Here is a 19,197-nt window from a genome sequence, read left to right on the forward strand (position 1 = left end):
AGTACCCTGGACACTTGTATGTTCAGTCTGCATTTCAGGGTGTGTAATGCACAGAACTAGCGTTACAAAGTTGAATCGTAGACATGTTGAGGAACTCAGTAGTTATGAAGAAGAGGTTCAGTGACTTCTTTTCTCTTTTCCTTATGAGGATCAAGCATTTGTTTTTCTCAGGGCAAAATTTTGGAGCGAAGCGTAATGGAATTGAAGAAAAAGAAGATATAAAAAAGTGACAAGAATGATGTTGCTTCTTGTACATTTTTAAACTATGCTTTGTTTGAGTACATTTTGCAGCTTTCATACAGAGATCAAACTCCTGCGAAGACAGTATGTATAGAAACTGTAAGCTAATTTGCTTTATTAATTTGAGGTTGACACTGTGACATGGCGTCTAATTATAGCAGCACAAAGTGACTGACATCAAAATTTATTTCGTGAGCAACGCCAAGAACTGCATGAAATGACAACTGAAAATGACAACTCTACATCTCACAAATTTCCGTTCTGAACGAGAAAGAAAATACAGAGAATCATACCTTATCTATAAGTTCAAGGCATTGCAACAAATAGGCATAAACATTTCAAAAGGAGCTTTATAATCTATCTGCTATGCTAAATTTCAAGCTATAGGCAACAACACTTAGTTTGGTTTCTTGGCGTATCCTTCTTTTTTTCTTTCCTCTTCTTTTTCTCAGCCGGCGTGTCAGACGCCGTTGACATGCCGGCTAACACGCGTGCGTTGGCACGTGGTTGACACCATGTTTTCCCCGTGTTTTAACTGAATTAGTAGATTTAAATTTTTTGCACATTGGGGATTCAGGAAATATAAAACTTCGACAGGAGCTATCATTAGAACTAGTGTACAGTACTTCTAGCACTTCTTTAATCAAACAATGCAAAATTTGCGCTTTGGTTGACTCAGCTTTTACTTATTGTGTTAAGATTGATATGAAGTGCTACTTTGTTTTTTCTGCTGTGTGTACATGTTTTTAGACGCAATCCTTTCCATTGTATGGAGTTCTCGCTCACACAAAGCCATGTACTCGATTGCAGATCGACCTTAGGCAGAAGTGCAATCTCATACCTGTGCACTTGCCTCTATTCATTAGTGTGCAATACCGCGCAAGCCTGTGCATAACTATACGACGACTGTAAAGCATATGAAAGCTCCAGCACCAGTTTAAGGCACAAGATTAGACCAGATTTCTTGAACAGAAAAGCTGATTTAACACATTATTAATGTACAAGGAGGCTTGTCCATGCTACCTAACCTGACAACTATTGCTTCTAGACCCTAAAGAATGCAGTAAAAAAAACAAAGTAGGTGCTTGCTGCAATGGGAAGAAACAAATTTTTCCTGTACCATACTATAGGTGCTTACCCATTTCCAAGTTTGCAAAGCGAGTGCTTTCCTGCATGGCATGGCCACCACTATGGCTAATATTCATGCTACCAAATCTGCATATATTGTATCGCATGGTTTACCTTACAGAAGTTGGGAACTAGAAGCAGGGTTCATACTTTGTATATTTGTTTTCTTTCTTTCATTAGTTAAAGTAAAAATAGCAAATCATTAACTTCATTCATGCTCCTCCAGTCACTTTTCTTTTATAGAATGCATTCTAGGGTTTTATGCGCTAAAACCACGATTTGATTATGAGGCATGCCATAGTGGCGCAGTCCGGATTAATTTTGACCACGAGGGGATCTTTAAAGGGACACTAAAGCGAAACAATAAATCAGTTTAGACTAATGAAGCATTGTTTGAGAACCCTGCAAGCAGTGATTTCAAAAAAATAGTTTGATTATTAGATGAGAAAATGAAGGTCCAAGTATCAGTATTTGAATTTCGCGCCGAAACCCCAGCACCGGTACGTTAGCGTGACGTCAGGGATTCCAAAGTATGTTTTCGCATTTGGGCCGCGTTGGCTGAATAAAGGTTCCTGAAACTTGCCATGTTTAATATTTGGTTCCTTTAGAACTCAATATAGTCAATCTGTACCGCTATATATAATTAGTAGGCCCTAGAAGATGCCATCAAAATCCACGACGTCACAGCCCCCAGGTGCGGGAACTCAAGTAGGCGTCGCCACCCGTATTTCGTTCTTGCGCTTTTTCTGGCTTACCAAACGTCTTATCATTGTAACAGTGGTGTTTTTGGTGTTGTAGAACGGTAATTTACTGATGCAGAAGAAATAATTTTTCACTTTAGTGTCCCTTTAACGTGCCACACAGGCGTTTCTTGCATTTCGCTCCCATCTAAATGCGGCCACCGCGGCGGGTACATTTTTTTAAACTTAAATATGCGATTCCTAAAAAAGATCCATCAGCAATGATTCTGCGTTGCTTCGATTCAAAACAGCAATGATAAGCATGCAATTTAATGAATGATGGTATAAGTTGCAGCTAGTGCATGGTCAGATAAAATGTTAAGCATGAAAGCACCATAAATGAGCACATTTCAAGCAATAAGTGAACAAGTGAATCGTTCACTCTGCAAGCCCGTAATGCAAAAATAACAGGTGCAGCGGTAATCACGCGTTGCTTTGAGAGAATAAGCAAGTGTCTTACCTGGCATTGTCAGAAAGTGATACCTCTCATATTCCGGCTCGAAGAAATGCACGCTGATATGGCGGTACTCTAGTTCTTTCAAAGTCAGGGCTACTTCACACTCGTCGCAGTTGTACTTCGGGTGAGTGATTTTGTGCACAAGTTTTATGTGCCTCTGCAGACTGCGATTGTTCGCTAACCGCCGGTCGCAGTACTGACATTCAAAGGAAGCAACTTTCGCCATTGCGAGACCGCGAAGAGAAGCATGGGGTTTCCTAAAAACCGATTACTTAACTATGCTCAGTGCGTGCAAGCGGGCCTTTTATATCTGCGGGTGCTCTGACCATGGAGGAAAGAAAAAGCTGAGAGATGCTGACGTCACTCTTTGCGAAGCATGAGTGACGTCGGAAGGCGTGGCAGATATCCTCTCTTGTGCATATCTCTCTCCTCCGGCCCGCAACCACGCACGAACTGCGTGGGCTGCACGGGCGCGCCTGTAGCAATCCAAAAGCATCTACTATTCTGACAAAAGATGCAATCGCGATGTAACGTTGGCGAAGTCTGAGTATTCTGCCCTGGCATTGAAACAAGTTTAAAATAAACTCCTCACATTAGACCGTCATGTTGGACTCCGCAAAAGTTGCGGGATTTTGTGAAAAGCAATATGGTTTATTGGTCCAGCCAACTGAAACTGTCCTGATGGCTTTTAGACCCACCATGTTGTATTAGTGGTTTTGGCGTTGCGCTGCGAAAGTTAGGTTGTGGGATCACATCTCGGTCGTGGAGGCCGCATTTCGACGGCGTTCGACGAAGTAAAAATGCAATGCCCGTGTACCGTACGTTGAATACATGTTAACGAATCCCGCGCGGTGAAAATTAATCCGCAGTTCACCGCTACGGTGTGCCTCATTATCAGTTCTCGGCTTTGGCACGTGAAGTGTCAAAATTTGAATGTTTGATTAACCACAGGTACGGTGGCTGCCTAGTTCCTGCGTCATTTTAGATTACCTTTATCGTTCATTTCTACCTTCGTTTCCTCTGTTTGGGCTGCCTGGGGCAAGACCATAGTGGTTATGGCTAAACGCGGCGATGAAAAAATCAACGAGTCTAGAAGTTCAGGACAACATTCATTTGGGCTAGATGGTGCATACTTGATTTAGAAAGGAACAGCGCCAACGAAGACGTTCACAAGTGGGGAGAACGACACAGGACAAGCACCATGTTAAAATTGGCTTCAAGGCGCTGTCAATACAGGTTAAGAAAATGTTAGTAAGCACCGGGGCTACGCAGGATCCAATACAAATCCCTTGTCTTTGTCGATAAAACTTGTTCTCGAAAGAGATTAACGTCACATCAAGGTAAAATTCTAGCATTTTCATAAAATTATATATTGACACGCCAGAGGAGTTTTGGAACTCCACTGCACCGTTACTTTCTATAGCATCTCTGACAGAACGAAATAAGGCATCGTGGGGCACAGAGAAAAACAAGTCTTCAACATCTACTGAAAACACATAACCATTGGAAGTACATTCCTCAAGAAACCTAACAACATCTTTTGAACTCTTTGTGGCGTACGGATCTTGAACTTTAAGGGATGTAAGATGCTTTTGAAGAAACTTGCTTAACACAATCAGCCAAGTTCCATTTTCGCTGACCACTGTTCTGAATGGCACGGACAGTTTGTGCGTTTTGGCCGTAAAGAACATGGAAAGGGCATTGCTTTTGCTGTTACCAATGTCATTGGCCAGCGTGCTCAGATCTAATTCTTTGCACATCGCAGCCGCCTTGCCTCTCACTCGCGTCGCACTAGCTTTCAGAGGGATGAAGTTCTTTGCAATTGCTTCGCCGGCTCTTTTTTGAAACTCTTCCTCGGTGAGCACCACAAACCCACCATCCTTGTCAGCTTGAAGAAGCCGGAGTCTATTCTTCCTGAAATACGACAAGACTTTTCCCATAAAATCTTTGCTAGTCAACGTGTTAGTGCTGGTCGTAGATCTTATAAGCGTATCCACACCATCCAGAAGGCATCTTTCACGGTTTTCTTCCAACGCCTTTCCTGCTATGCGCCTATTAAGCGCCAGGAACTCATGTGCTTCTATCCGTGGCTCGTGGCTGAATTTCGGACCTTTGTTCAACACATGCCTGACATCGTTGGGAAGATCAACGTCTCCGATGACCGTCACCAGCCTTTCCGGGGGGCTTCTTGTCCTTCTTCAGAGAAGACGACTGTAAACACTGGTTCAGTGTCTGAGCCCATCAAAATATATATGTATATATATATATTATAGAGAGAGAGAGAGAAAGAACAGCGCATTAGTAACTCCCAGTTATGGATATCCATACATTTGTTCCCGCGCGCAGGCATCATGTAATGAATGATTGTAGACCAAAAAATATTTCGCGTTTCTTTCCGGATAAATACATGAACATTAATAATGCCTTGGTTTTCATACTTATTAGGAAGTAAAGGAACATTACAGGTAGCGATTGCATTAGATAAATTGTTAGCCTTTTTGGCACGAGCCATCTATCCTGGCTGTAGTCCCGACAGTGATTTTACAAGTGAAGAGACTTTGTTAGAGGAAAAAAATATGAATAGAGTAAAGGAAAGCCATACAGATCTGGCAGTTTGAAATCGCGTTAAATTTGGTGAAAAGTGGTGATGTTGTGTGGAGGTATGGAACGTTAGCAATAATTCCGACGTGCATGTTTCTGAAGAAAAAGCTTGTGTTAGTGTTCACAGTGGTGCCCCACACATGCATGCAGTAGTTAATATGAAACGCAAATAGTGCCTGGTAAATTTGTAATTTCAACTGTTCTGGAAAGAAATAATATTTTTAAGGCCGTTGTGGCTGGACCATCCCAATGAAGTGGAAAGGAGCGCGTTCGCTTTAGGAATGACATCGCAAGCCTCCAGACCAGAGACAAACAGGCTGGTATCATCCACATATAGAATGGTTGTTGCCTCGCTTTCTGCAAGGGTTCATCGAGCAATAAGGTTCCCAAAGAGCTCCAGCCGCACGGGAAGGTGCGAGGTGAAATCCGGCAACACTCATGCAGGCGGCTGTTCCCCCACTCTCCATTCCCCCCAGCCGCACTTTGCTTCGCTGCACCGCTCATTCTTGGCTCAGCAGCCGTCCGATATGGAGGTTCCCAATGTTGATCGCGCCAAGTACGAGATTTGTTCCGCAATTCGCTTTTTGCACGCCAAGGGGACTCCCCCGTGGATATTCATCATCAGTTGACAGAGGTGTATGGCGACAAGTGCATGTCCGTTCAACACGTCCGAAAGTGGTTTAGGAAGTTTAGTGCCGGTTGAAAGAAAGTCCACGATGAAGAACGGAGTGGAAGACCATCAGTTTTGAAGGTGGTTATCAAGATGGCCCAACGCAAAGTGCTTCGGAAGAGGAGGATCAACATCTGTGAACTTATTGCTCAGATTCCTGGAAGTTCTTACGGTACAGTGGAAAGAGCTTTGACTAAAGTATTGGGGTATCAGAAGTGTTGTGCTCAATGGATACCGCGGCTATTGACATCAGACTACAAGGAGAAACGCCTTGACTGTGCTCGCCAGTTTCTTCAAAATTGTCAAGAAGATAAGGAAGGATTGTTGGACTCCATTTTTATGGGAGACAAAAAGTGGGTGTTTCATTTCATTCCTGATATGAAATAAAAATCCCAAGAGTGGCGTCACCCAGAGTCACCAGTCGCAAAGAAGTTCAAACTCCTTCTGCTGGCAAAGTCATGGCCACTGTTTTTTGGGATCATAAGGGAGTACTGCTGATCGATTTAATGGAACGTGGGACAACAATCAACTCTGAGAGTTATTGTGCAACACTATGAAAACTCAGGCAAGCTATTCAGAACTGCCGGCGAGGACAACTGGCAGCCAGTGTAACACTGCTTCACGACAACGCCCGACCTGACGTCTCCTGTCAAACCCAGGAACTTTTGACAAACTTTGGGTCGACTGTCATGCCCCACCCACCGTACAGTCCGGACCTTGCACCTAGTGATTATCACTTGTTCCCCAAGCTAAAGGAACATTTGAGTAGCCAACGCTTCCGGAGCGATGAAGTCGAAGAGGTGAAATGCTTCCTCAATGGGTCGGCGGCAGACTTCTACGACACTGGGATACAGAAATTGGAGCACTGTATACAAAAATGCATAGAAAAAGATGGCGATTATGTAAGTTTCATCTTTCCAATAATGTAAATTTCTATGAGAATAAACAATGTTCTCTACTTCTAAAATTGATGGGAGCCTTATTTCTGGATCAACCCTCGTATGTCTATCATGTCATTAACGTAAATGTCGAAGGGGACCTAAAATGCTGCCCTGTGGGACACCTAACAATATTGCCGTCCGAGGAAATACTATTTCCAATGACAACGCATTGCCTGCAATCAAGCAGATACGAACACAACAAAATATGTCATTCCATGTACACCGTTGGCAGTCAACTCTGTTAATAGAATCTTGTGTTGCTGACTGTCAAAATCCTTGCTGTAGTCAATAAATATCCGGACTACTAGGTTTCATTTTTCTAGCTTCTTGATTAACACCTGCTGAACAAGCAGTGCAGTTTCGGTAGAGCAGGTCATCAAAGCTGTTTCTCCATCGCCAGGGTTTGTGTCATGCTCTCCAACCATGATTCCTCGCTCCTTTGTGCCCTCCAGAGGGGCACGGTCATGGCCCCCCAAACAAGGGGCTTAAATCACCACAGCAATGAAATTGCAATTTTTCGCTTTTAATATGCTTCAGTGCAATACATTGCATAAGCTTCCCTGCTTAACTCAACTGTAATGCGGCAGAGGTGACTTTAGGAACACTTTCTAGACATGCCAAACAATATGTGCATTCTGGTCAGAACTACACCTGACTTAACATTCCGACACGTCGGCATATGGATGGCCCTTGTGCAGTTTAAGAGCACGAATACGCATGCTGGTTGTGGCTTGAGGAAATGTGATTTCTTAAACAAGTTTCAATGCCAATGCCCTAGACTGAGCTTCACCGCAATGCAGTTGTGTTATGCACTGGAGCTTCTGTAATGTATTGCGGTCCATCACTGCAGCAACGTCAGAACCAGCTTTGAATGGGTGTCATGTGAGTTATTAGATGTCTCGGTGCTCATACTGTGACAGATGACGGCACATGTGTGCATGTATAGTCGGGAACATGTGCAAGGCTGTGTTGCAGTCTCGTATATGGAGCTTGCAAGATGGGCGAAGCAAGGGCCCAAATCACCACAACCCTGCCGGAAATAGCTCTAAATCCCTGCCTGTACACTTCTTAAGGGTTTCGGTGCTTTTACCGTAACCGGAGATTGCACATATAATACTATATTTTCAAAACTGAGCTCATTGGAACATCTTCCTGTTCATGCTATGCACACAAAAATGAGGAATAAGGGAAAAATTATGCAGATCCCACACCCTGTGGGAATTGATGTAAGTGAAGCTTTCCATGCTGGATGCTCTGATTGACGATAATTAGCAGTGTTGACGGCTAAAGCTTAATTTCTTCAACGTTTAGGCTAACACGAGATTGGCGAATTGATGTTAAATGTTACCTTGTGGGCACCACTGCTGTTTGTCTGCGTAATAGGCAGAACACACAGGGAGAGGTGCTTGCATGAGGCATTGTTGTGGGCCATATCTTATAACCTGAGAGGGTTGAAAGTTGTCATTTCCTCATATGGCACATCGCGTTATGGCAGAAGTTTTAAACTTGAATTGGATTATGGGGCTGTACGTGCCAAAACGACACTCAGATTATGAAGCACGGCATAGTGGCAGACTCCAGATTAATTTTGACACCGTGATGTTCTTTAATGTGTCCCAAAATCTAAGTGCACATGGGTTTTCTATTTCGCCCCCGTCGAAATGTGGCTCCTTCGATTGGGATCAAATCCATGACCTCTCGCAATGCCATAGCAGCAGAGCTAATGCAGCGGGCACAGAAGTGTTGATTTGACGGTCAACCACTTCTGTAGTGTTTCCTGGACGCTGCAGTGTGCTTTAATGCGGCTCTGCTTCTGCACGCCCTGTGTGAATTGCCCGCTTGACATATTTTTATTGTGTTTATTTTTTCAGAAATAGCAGCAACGTATTGTATCGTGCCTTGAACATAAGCACACCGCAACCGCTGTTGTATGTTAGTGGAGTTTCCTTGCCTTCTCATGTCACTTCCCCCATCTTATATGGGAACTGCCTCTTCTCCTCCCTCTTCTTCTCTCTACAGTTCTATCTGTGTCCCCTCTCGCCTCGCACATAAGCGCTGCAGTTTCTTCAGTGCTTCTGAGGGGAGTCACGGATAATTGCAGCTGTCAGGTGGCTAATGTGACAACGGCCAGGGAGCTCCAGAGGGCATTGTGCACATTCGATGCGGTGGGGTGAAAGCAAGCTTCTCCCATCTCCTTTCCTCTCTTACTTGTGCCTGTCATGTATATACAGACTCTGAACACCCCCCCTCCCCCCCGACGTGGTGTGTGTGACATCAGCAGCAGTCCACAGCAGCAGCTGGAGTGGGAAAGTCAAAGGAAGAGACAAAGAAAGCTTCACTTTAAAACAAAATGCGTAAAGGTTTCTATGCTTACCCAATGAGGAAACCCGTCCGTCACGTAAGATGATTGCTTTCAAGATAAGGCCCGCATGAGCGAGCGAATTGTAAGATTGGGCCTGCGCAGCCGTGCCATAAGCAGCGGCCGCTGATGTACAGTTGATAATGGTTTGCATCGAGAGGAGGCAGCATCATTGACCACATCTACTTATGACGTCTACCTAACGTGACACTGTTCAATTATGTCACGTAGAACAGCACGCATTGGCCAATGCTCATCTTCCATGAAGCAGCAACATCATCCAAATGCACCATGATATAAAAGGAGTGAACAGTGCTACTACTGGCCTCTGCTTCATACTCATGCTGGTCTCAGTTTAACATTTCGGTGTTGCAAATGCGCTTCTCCATTTCATGATTTTTTTCGTGGCGTTTCTCGCAATTATATGAAACGCAGCAGCATATGACGACAAAACAGTAGGTGATCAGTCGCAAATGCTTATGCATCATTTAGATAACTCCCACAGGATACTCTGCATGTAATTTTATCTTTTTCCACTTTCAGTATGCTTCAGCGCTATGGTATGCTTGACCGCGTAACCTTGCTATGTCCAGTGTTTGTGACCCCTTCCCACTGTTGGTATACTTCATCACAATGCTAAGTGCATGGTTGAATGCGTAACACCACTGTATTGGGATGAAGTTAACTTATTGGTCTGACATTACAGTTTTAATTTAGCGTACGCAACTATAGCGTATGCTATACGCTAAAGTATATATAGCGTATGCTAAGCAGCACACATTTCTTTAGGTTGAGTTGGCCTGTGAGATGTTCAGATCTTAGAGGCCATGTGCCGTCATTGCGGCTATCTCCCGACTGTAGCTATAGGTGGTGCTAACATGTCGGATGTTTCTTTCGTTAGGTTACAACTCACTCGAAACGAGAAGCGATCTCGAAAACACCACAAGGTTATCCATAATACTCTGTCGTCGAAGCAGCCTGAGACTAAGCGAAAGCCATTTACACAGTCAGTTGCAAAGAACGAAGTCCATTTTACAAAAGCAACGCCAAATTCAATTCGAAGCTGGCAGCCGGGGCCGCCGCCATGTTTCACGCAAATTCTACAAACCACGCAAAGACACTAATGCTAAATCTGAGAAATAGTGCGCGTACGCTATACGCAATGGGTCGTTTAGCGTTCTGCGCATGCGCAGCGATGACCCACTATTTTATAGCGTACGCTAAACTAAAACTGTCTATTATGCAGCACATTTTAGATGCTTGCTGGTTTTAAAGTCCGAAAGCTGAGATAGTACAACAGCGTCGCACACTATCACATGAGGAAAACGAACTGCTGCATGCAGCAAGTAGCGTCAGCATAAGCACTAGATTACAGTTGAACAGCTCTACAATGAAGACCACAATTAATTTGCCTGTAAAACAAAGAAACTTATGCGTCCCTGACGGCTGATTTACGTTTATAAAACGAATGCCGCACCAGTGCCGCCACTGCCCCGCGAAGATGTCACCAGGGTAAGCTGTGCGCTAGCGCTAACAGCAGTGTATTTGAAGAGCGTGCTGATATTACTAGTTCTGTTGCCTTGCTCCAGGATTCACTCACCTCGTATGCTACTTGTTGTGACGGATCAACGGCTGACGAATGCATGGATAGGCCGCGAATGTCAACGAAGGCGACCAAAAATTTTGCAGCAAGGGAGGCTTAGGGGCACTAGACAATCGGGGGCTTTGCTTTGCATGGTTCCTGCATTTGGTTGGAGAGCAAGCTGGGAACCTCAATGGAGCATAGGGTGGCTACAGTAGAACGTGCTGTCAGGGATATTTTGCAGAGAAAAATTAGCGGTCTATTTCATTAAGTCTCCCTTGAATTCTTGTTAAAGATTTTCTTTTGTTGAAAGTGCTTAGCTATTGTGAGCAGTGAGCTGCGCAACCTTTAAAACAAAGTGACCTGCATAGCAAAGGATTTTGAAGGTGCGAGCACTTTGTTAAAAAGGCGTTTGACTACATAGATACATTCAGAGCAGCGCTTTCTACCCTTTAGCCCATGCAGAATTTGTAGGTCCTATTTGCGCCACCAGGATCTGCCGATGTACTGCAGTGAAGCCTTTAATATGTGTCCCAATGTCCAATGCTACGGAGTTCAACATATCCATTTAATGTCTGAGCAAGTTTGATGTATGAAGTTTCATATACATGTAATTCTCTTGGTGATTCACCACCTGTTATTTAAGCAGTAATTCTATTTATAATTGTTTCATATAACAAGGTTTAATTGTAATGAATTATTGCTATACGACATTCTTTCCATTACTATAACTAATACTCTCAAGCTTGGAATCTCCCAGCTTCCTCATACAGTTGGCCAATGTGACAGTGCACCTGACACAACAAGCCATGTCGTACACTTACTCTGTGCATATTCACAGCCCATGCAAGCTTGTGCTGAAAGCTTGTTGCTGCTTGCAGAGGTAAACGTTTCACTTGACTGTTGTAATGATCTCGCTGACTATGTGATGGAATAAACAGTTACTCCACAATAAAACATAGTATGAGGCCATTTTGTAAACATGAGCTTGAAGTAAAACTGTGCCATGCATCGTCGAAAAAGGAAAACAACATTACAGGGATGAGCATACTTATCGTGGGCTTGTCTCTATAGCTTTTATGTCTTGCTTTGTCCACATTATGCTGCACAGTTTTAGTTGAAGTGGTTATTGGCTGGCAGACGTCTTCCCATCATGTTACTACGAGTTTTGATGAAAGCAGTCTTGGCCAGCCTCTCTACCCCTGGTTCTCTGGCTTAGGTGCTGGTGCCTCCAGTTCAGATTTGAATGGGTGCAAATTAATTTTCCCTCTCAGTGAAATCATACCAACTTTCCCAGGTTACCGGGCTTCTACAATTCCTCCTAAGTTGAACTTGTTCAACAGCTTTACAGAGTACTTTAAGTAGGCAGTGTATTCTATGTCGTAGGGCAAACAGAAAATTAGCATAAGCACTCTTGCTTTCAGGCTGCCATAGACTTCGAGTTAAAAGTGCAGTCGAGATCAACATGTCCAACCTTGATCCCTCCAGCCAATGTGCCAGCCTTCCCTATGAGCCACTACTTGCGAAGGTGAACATACCTTCTTTGTTCCATGCAAAACGTTTTGTTAACTGTTTCCAGGAAAAAGTAGTTCAAGCATAAATGGCCAACGCATGCTCTTCATACCAGGTTGCCATGGATAATGGAGACGATAGGAAAGTACAGGCCAGCGTCGCTGTCCCAGATCCATCCGGCAGCTTTTCTGTCACAGGTCCATGTGTCCTAACTGCTGGTCTTCAATGGGAGTTGACACTGTCTCCTTCTATAGCGGGCATTTTCTGACATGCTCTTTTGTGGGAGAATGCCCCATTGATAAAAAGAAACAACAAAGATTGGACACAAAATGGTGCAGCTCATTAAAAAAAAATTACTTGCTGGGTTCGCCACTGGGCCGTATGCGTCGGCGCTCGTGACTCGACAAAAAGCAGCCGCAGTGGCACGCGCAAGCTCAGGCTTCACATAGTTTCGCGCCCATCGCAAGAGGGGCACCTCACGGCTACATTCGGATATCGCCGGCGCACAAGGAGGAAGTGCAGAAACATGCACGCTTGCAGTCTCAGAGGGACGCGCATGCGTGCAAACTCAATACCATGGGTGCACAGCTAGAAGGGAAGAAGGGTCGTTTTGCCACACGCTTGCGCACCCTGTAACATTTTGTGGGCGAGTGTACATGCTAGACATGTTGTCTGTAGTGCTTATTTTTGAAATGTGATCCTTTGGGATGTATAATACATAGAATATGCATCTTAGCTTTGTTGTGCATTAAGAAGAATTTATTTTATAAATACTATATAATTATCTGAAAAGATGAATGTTTCTTTAGATTTCACACATTTCTTTTGCTACATTGTAAATGTATATCCTAATATATTAGTGTTTCGTATGTTATACGTTTGCCGATAGGAGACTTACTGCTGCCATGCGAGGGCCTTCAGGCACATTAAAGCTGCATGTCGCAGCTTTTCGCCTGGAGGACACCCAACAAAGTTTGTTGGAAATAAAACCATTTCTGGTATGGTAAGTCGAAAATTCTATTTCAAGTCGCTGCCTCTAGACCCTTCGTGCCAACCGCCATATTGGCAAGGCTGTGTGATGTCTGGGAATAAGGCTGCTTCGATGGATTTCAAGACCAGATAGCAGCCTTCCTTCACACACTCTGGCACCAAAAAGGGCAGCACATGTGTCAGTGTTACTTGTGCTACAATTCCTTCACTTGTGCTATAAATAGCAGCAGCAAACTGCCAAGATGCAAAAGCAAAACAATGAATGAGGGCCATAACGTATTTCCCAGCTCCTGAAATCAGTTCCAGTTTTTGCAGTAGACAAAAGCATGACCTTCAAGATCAGCTTCGATTACCAGTGGGAACAGTTTCCGAGGGTGCCAATTCATTTCATCAAGACTCGGTGTTGCCACACTGCTTTTGATTGAAGTGTGAGAAAAAAATATTGAAGTGAACGTTTTCTAACACATTGAATGCAGTCAAATTTTCTTTCTGTTATGCTTTCCTTTTATTTCAAAGCAAAAAAACCAAAAATCTAAGAAAGCAAGAAGCAAAACAGAAAGAAAAATATCTCAGTATAGGGCATCATTGCACAGTGTTGTGAAACCAGATGTGCACGCCTGTGAGGGTGATGATTGGCCAAGTGTGTGCACTATACATTCAGTGATGCTACAGGCATGCACTCTGCTGTTTGAGTTTCATTTGACGCTGATAGTACATCCACACAATGTAGCCACAGGGACAAGCAAGCAGTCAAGTGAAGCTTTTTGAGATCATGTTTAGTTGGATCATGCAAATAAAATGCATTAATTAATCATATGCCATGGAAGATACAAGCACAAGTACACAAATTACTGTGCATGACAGGAGTGGCTGCGAAGATGTATAAGGCTCACACAAAGGCCGGACAGCAGACAAAGGACGATGATATTTAACTAATTTCGCCAGGAAAAATGACTTCGAAGTTTGTGCATTAAGTACGAAGAAAATCCGAGGATACCTAAGCACTTCTTATGAGTTGTGAATACTTTAATGTCCAACTGAACGCCACTGAGCAGTCCGAGTTATGAACTCCTCGCGGGCAAGCGGGCACGTTAAGACGCTTGGCACATATTGATTTAGCCTCACCGAGGCGCAGTTAGAACACACACAAGAGCTTGAGTAGACAAGGAACAGGTGGTAACACAGGCTTGCGAGAGGGAAGGTGATGTTTTGTCGTAGCAATGCACTCTCCCCTCGCGAAGTAGCGCAGCAGCAGATGTTCCCCTTCACTCGCTTTCCTCTGCTGAGACACGAGCCAGCAAGTGCAAGCTAGTGTCATGAGCGCGCCTCGTGTGCTCACATGGCGTCACAGTCAACGGGAAATTAGGCACCGTTTTGCTGCTACAGGTGCTGCCGGCTTTTTCACTGAAGGAACCATTTAACATTCTTGCATAAAAACCTGTCACTGACCACATAATAAACAGCAATAAAGAAATTCCGTTAAAAGTATTGCATCAAACCAGCTCAGAGCACGAAAGATTGACCAAAGCTGTCAGGCTTGGCTGCTGAAAATTAATGTCTTGTAGCAAGGTTTAACGAGCAAAAATGATATGCAAGAATACTCAGAATGATGCGAATGCTCAGATGCTAAGCTCTGCTCTTGTGCAGGAGCTTGGCAATGCAGCTGGCATAAATGCCAGTCTTCTGACTACTCTGGTTTCATGAAAAGTAGGTTATTCTGGCAAGAGTATCACTGCAACGTCACTGCAGTGCATTTTTACTTCACAGTGAGTAAGTACACTTTTACTTCACTGTGTGAGATAAACAAGTCGACAGACGTTTGAAGTGGTTCAACCACGATTCGCAGCTGGAGAACAGGATAGCAACCATAGAATTTGGCGAGATGATTAGACAACAGGCAAAGGAGAGTGGACAAAAGTTGGAGGTGAAAGCTGTTCTGTTTGACTGTGACGAGGTGTAATGGAGTCGTCAAGCAACAGGCAATGGCGATGGTGCTTCCTAGCGTGCTGATATTGTTCTGGCAGCAAGGCACATAATGGTGATTACTGCATTTTATAGTGTCCCATTTTTCTTTAGATTACAAAGTATTTAAATTTGTGTATTGGTTACATTTGCAGTGACATCCAAAATCTAGATTTGTACTTGGCAAAGACAATGCTTAAAAATTAAGTTCAGTGGTTTTACATGCCAAAATCACTAAATGATGATGAGGGATGCAATAATGAGAAACTCTGGATTAATTCTGACTACCTGGGTTTAACATGCACCCAATGCAAGGCGCACAGCATTTTTTGCATTTTGCCCCGATCGAAATGTGGCCGCAGGGGCTTGGATTTGATCGCACGGCCTTGGGCTTAGCAGCCAACACCAAAGCCACAGCACCAGTAACATTAAAACAAAGCAGTGATTTGATAAAGCGTGTAAGAGCAGAACGGTTTTTAAGCATTGCTTCATGCTAAGGTCTAAGTTCGGTACTGTCACACAACAACCACAATAATGAGATGAACAACGGGGGTAAAATGCTAAATTAAGCTGCAAAATTATGAAGCAAAAGCCTTTGAAGCTGTGAAGTTCTTTAGGAACTTGCAAGGTGTGGACATCTGGACATGCAAAGGATGTAGCCTTTGGAAACAACTTGCCAAGTTAATTAGTTGTTTTTTAGTAAAGCAATACTTCATCACAAAGCAAATAGCTATAATTTCAGTATGCTCCAAGACTGAATGCCCTATGATGAAAATTTCTATTGCATTTCTAGCAAGTTATATGGAGCAACCAAAGGTAAGAGACATTTGATGCTAGTATTCAATAAATTTCAGTTATTAGACAGCACTCGTCCAGTGCCCTTCCGTGTGTCTTCCATTGTTTCCGCACTGATTAGTAAGTATGATGCTAGTGACTGCAATAGAATACGCGAAGGCCGAGAAAATAGCAATGGCAATGAAGAGCTATTGCTCGAACAAAAAAAAAAAGCATAGGTGTAGTGCCAAAGCAGAAAGGAGAACATGAACGAAAAGTATGTGCAAAGTCATACATGACAAGAGAAAGCAGCAGGCAAGATGTGGTGAGCAGGGGGGTGGGGGGTGGCAAGGAGTATTCTGTAAGAGCCCACCTAGTGGACTGTCCATTTCGGCCGCTACTGATTGGCTAGGGCTGCTCGTCTCCTCCTCTCACAGCTGAATCCAATCGGCAGTGGCCGAAATGGACAGCCCACTAGGTGTACTCTTACAGAATACCCCCCCCCCCCTCAGGAGAAAATGATGAGATGGATTCTTGCCTTGTGAAGTGCAGCAACAGTTCTTTTTTTTTTCTGTTCAGAGCGAACGTGAGTGAGACTGGAGATCTAATGGTGATATGAGGATTTGATGTGGAGATAAGCTGTGGTCTGGGATGAAGCACAATTTTGGTTTCCAGCTGTGGATGAATTTCCAGGAGACCCTGCAGATAAAAGTTTTTTTAGCAATTAATAATTCACGTATCTGGCGAAGGAAATCATTACAGTGAACATGCGGCATAAGCAATAGACAGCCAGGCACATATAGCAAAAGACAGTGCCACTGTAGAGGAATGGCGACGGGGAAGAGCAACAAAAAGTGATCAAGCATGTGCAGGGAGAAGGGTACAGAAAAACTACAAGGGATCACACAAAGGAGATCAGTTTGACAGTGACGACAAGAGCAGCACTTATGAGCACAAATTTCAGAAGAAAGTAGCAAATTAATTGGGTCATCAGTTGCCAAAGAGCAAGCACTTTCTGTCACGAATGCTACTGATGCCAAGCATCAGTCCTGGCGCTGTTAAGGAAGTGACGGCGCAGTTGTGGCAAGGGATAGCAGCAGGTGTCTCATAAAAATGGCAGTACCGGGCAGTACTGGGCTACAGTGAGCCAAGTGTACCAGCCTGTGCTTCTTGAAATCTGTCACCTATGTCGAGTTGAAATGTACTGCTAAAGTGGGTGTACGTCGGAAAGACTTTCTCGCCCGTGCGGCGCTCGTGCCGAGTTGGTGATGGCGGATTATTGATTTAATGAGCCATCTTTCGTCTCATTAAAGATGTTTTGGGTCTCTTCCCGGGCGAGGAATAGGGGCCATAGTGTAGACCAGGCATGCTCTCCTGGAGCAGTACCTTCGCTCGTGCAACGCTTTTTGTACGCTGCTCTCTGACTTTTAAATGGAATATTTGAATGGTCCCCTTCGATATATATAAAGGTTCTTCAGCAAAACCATGTGCAATAAATCGGTAAGCGGGAGCCACAGAGCTAGCGAAACGGAAGCAAAGCAGTCAAGTCGGACGTACATTTAAATTAAATTATGGGGTTTTACGTGCCAAAACCACTTTCTGATTATGAGGCACGCCGTAGTGGAGGACTCCGGAAATTTCGACCACCTGGGGTTCTTTAACATGCACCTAAACCTAAGCACACGGGTGTTTTCGCATTTCGCCCCCATCGAAATGCGGCCGCCGTGGCCGGGATTGGATGTACATTTAGACAGAGCGTTATTATAAGCTCAGGTGCTCTCGTGAGGGCTCAGTTTGCCGGTGACGTATGCCGTCCTGTCGCAGTACTGGTAAAAATCCATTATATCGTCGGGACGAAAAAAGCACCCCGCCACTTCTATAACACCAGTCGGAACACTGCGGCCGCCATCACGTTTCAGAGTGGTCTACGGCCATAAATTGCATAACGACTTTCGCTTTTCCCAGCTACAGGGTGCTAAATGTGTTTCGACATGCAGACATGCATGTTCACGCGTATCTCTTGAAGGGTGCAGTATGCGCCGATAACCAACACATGATGGACACGGCGTAATGCTTTGGCATTACGCCGTGGCATTAAGTTATCCGTTTGGTCCTCGATATCACAGGTTCACTGATCCCGTCGCACGTTCCGTATGTTACCAAAAAGCGCAACAAACCTACCGGCAACATCCTAGGAGACGCAGGAGGAACACTTATGCACGACGCACGGCACGCACGGCTTCGTCAAGAAAGGAGACATTGATTTGAAGGATCGCCAGCCGACACACGGCAAAATGCGCGCCTAGGGACAAACGCATACGAAACAAGCAAATCGGCTTCTCCTCCGTAGTACCTAGGCAAAGGGAGAAATTTCAGGCGCAAACGCCCCCAGATTTTCTCTCTCGCACCCGCTGAAACGACTGGCCAATCCCGTGAACTGGCGTTTCCTCTAATGACCGTCTCGTTGCACCGACGGTATGATCACGTGAGCTCCAGTTTGTCGACCGCCCAGAAGGCAACGCCCAAGGAATGATAGCCAGCCAGAGTGAATCTAGATAAACCAATGAAACTGGAGGCTTGTCGAAAGATAAACTGTGTCTCGGTACCATTCGTGCTTTCATCTTGGGGTGTCGCCAGAGCTCGTGAAGATCCCGAGTTTCGCCAAACTCGGCGCATCCTGCATAGCACCCTATGTCAGGGACTTTCTGTCAGACACAACTGCCTGCATGAAGTTCCAAGATATTGAATCTCCAACACTGAAATTAGGAAGCAGGGGCACGCCGCAGGGCTCGGTTCTTTCCCCGTTCCTCTTCAACGTGGCGATGAGGGGTCTCCCCGAAGCTCTGAGAAACGTACAGGGGCTAAATTTCAGTATTTATGCGGATGACATCACCCTCTGGACCAACCAGGGGAGCGATGCGAGCATCAAGGAGCGCCTGCAGGCGGCGGCGGACACTGTCGTGCACTATGCTGCTGGTAGGGGTCTGTCGTGCTCACCGCAAAAATCGGAGTTTTTCGTCTACAACCCAAAGTCGCTCCGGTGCAAGCGTAGCTGGGAATTTGACATTAAAATAGAGGGGAAACCAGTCCCAAAGGTTAACCAAACCAGAATCCTAGGATTTTTCATACAGGAAAACTGATGTAATGATGGGACAATCGAAAATCTAGAGGGCTTTGCCACGCAAGCACTTGGCATATTTAGAAGGGTCGCGCTGAAAGGACGAGGCCTGAAGGAAAGAAG

The 19,197-nt window shown here is 44.5% G+C and overlaps 1 protein-coding gene and 1 long non-coding RNA gene across 5 annotated transcripts in view; one reads left to right on the top strand and one right to left on the bottom strand.

The window, feature by feature from the left end:
- LOC126530503 (uncharacterized) overlaps positions 1-9,214 on the top strand; it is a 58,026-nt gene extending 48,812 nt beyond the window's left edge. The window contains exon 4 of the transcript XR_011891374.1: positions 8,797-9,214. The gene's annotated coding sequence lies outside the window, so the exon portion shown is untranslated. The remainder of the gene's footprint in view (positions 1-8,796) is intronic.
- Positions 1-18,409, bottom strand: part of LOC126531171 (uncharacterized) — a 38,017-nt gene extending 19,608 nt beyond the window's left edge. Inside the window, exon 1 of one of the 4 annotated variants that reach the window (XR_011891383.1) lies at positions 18,138-18,409. This is a non-coding gene — a long non-coding RNA (uncharacterized lncRNA). Of the gene's footprint in view, positions 1-5; positions 8,092-12,342; positions 12,778-18,137 lie in introns of those variants that run through there. The other 3 variants (XR_011891381.1, XR_011891384.1, XR_011891380.1) reach the window with 3 other exon arrangements.
- Between the last annotated feature and the right edge of the window lie 788 nt (positions 18,410-19,197).

Source organism: Dermacentor andersoni, unplaced genomic scaffold (genome assembly GCF_023375885.2).
Source record: "Dermacentor andersoni unplaced genomic scaffold, qqDerAnde1_hic_scaffold ctg00000044.1, whole genome shotgun sequence".
NCBI lineage: Eukaryota > Metazoa > Arthropoda > Arachnida > Ixodida > Ixodidae > Dermacentor > Dermacentor andersoni.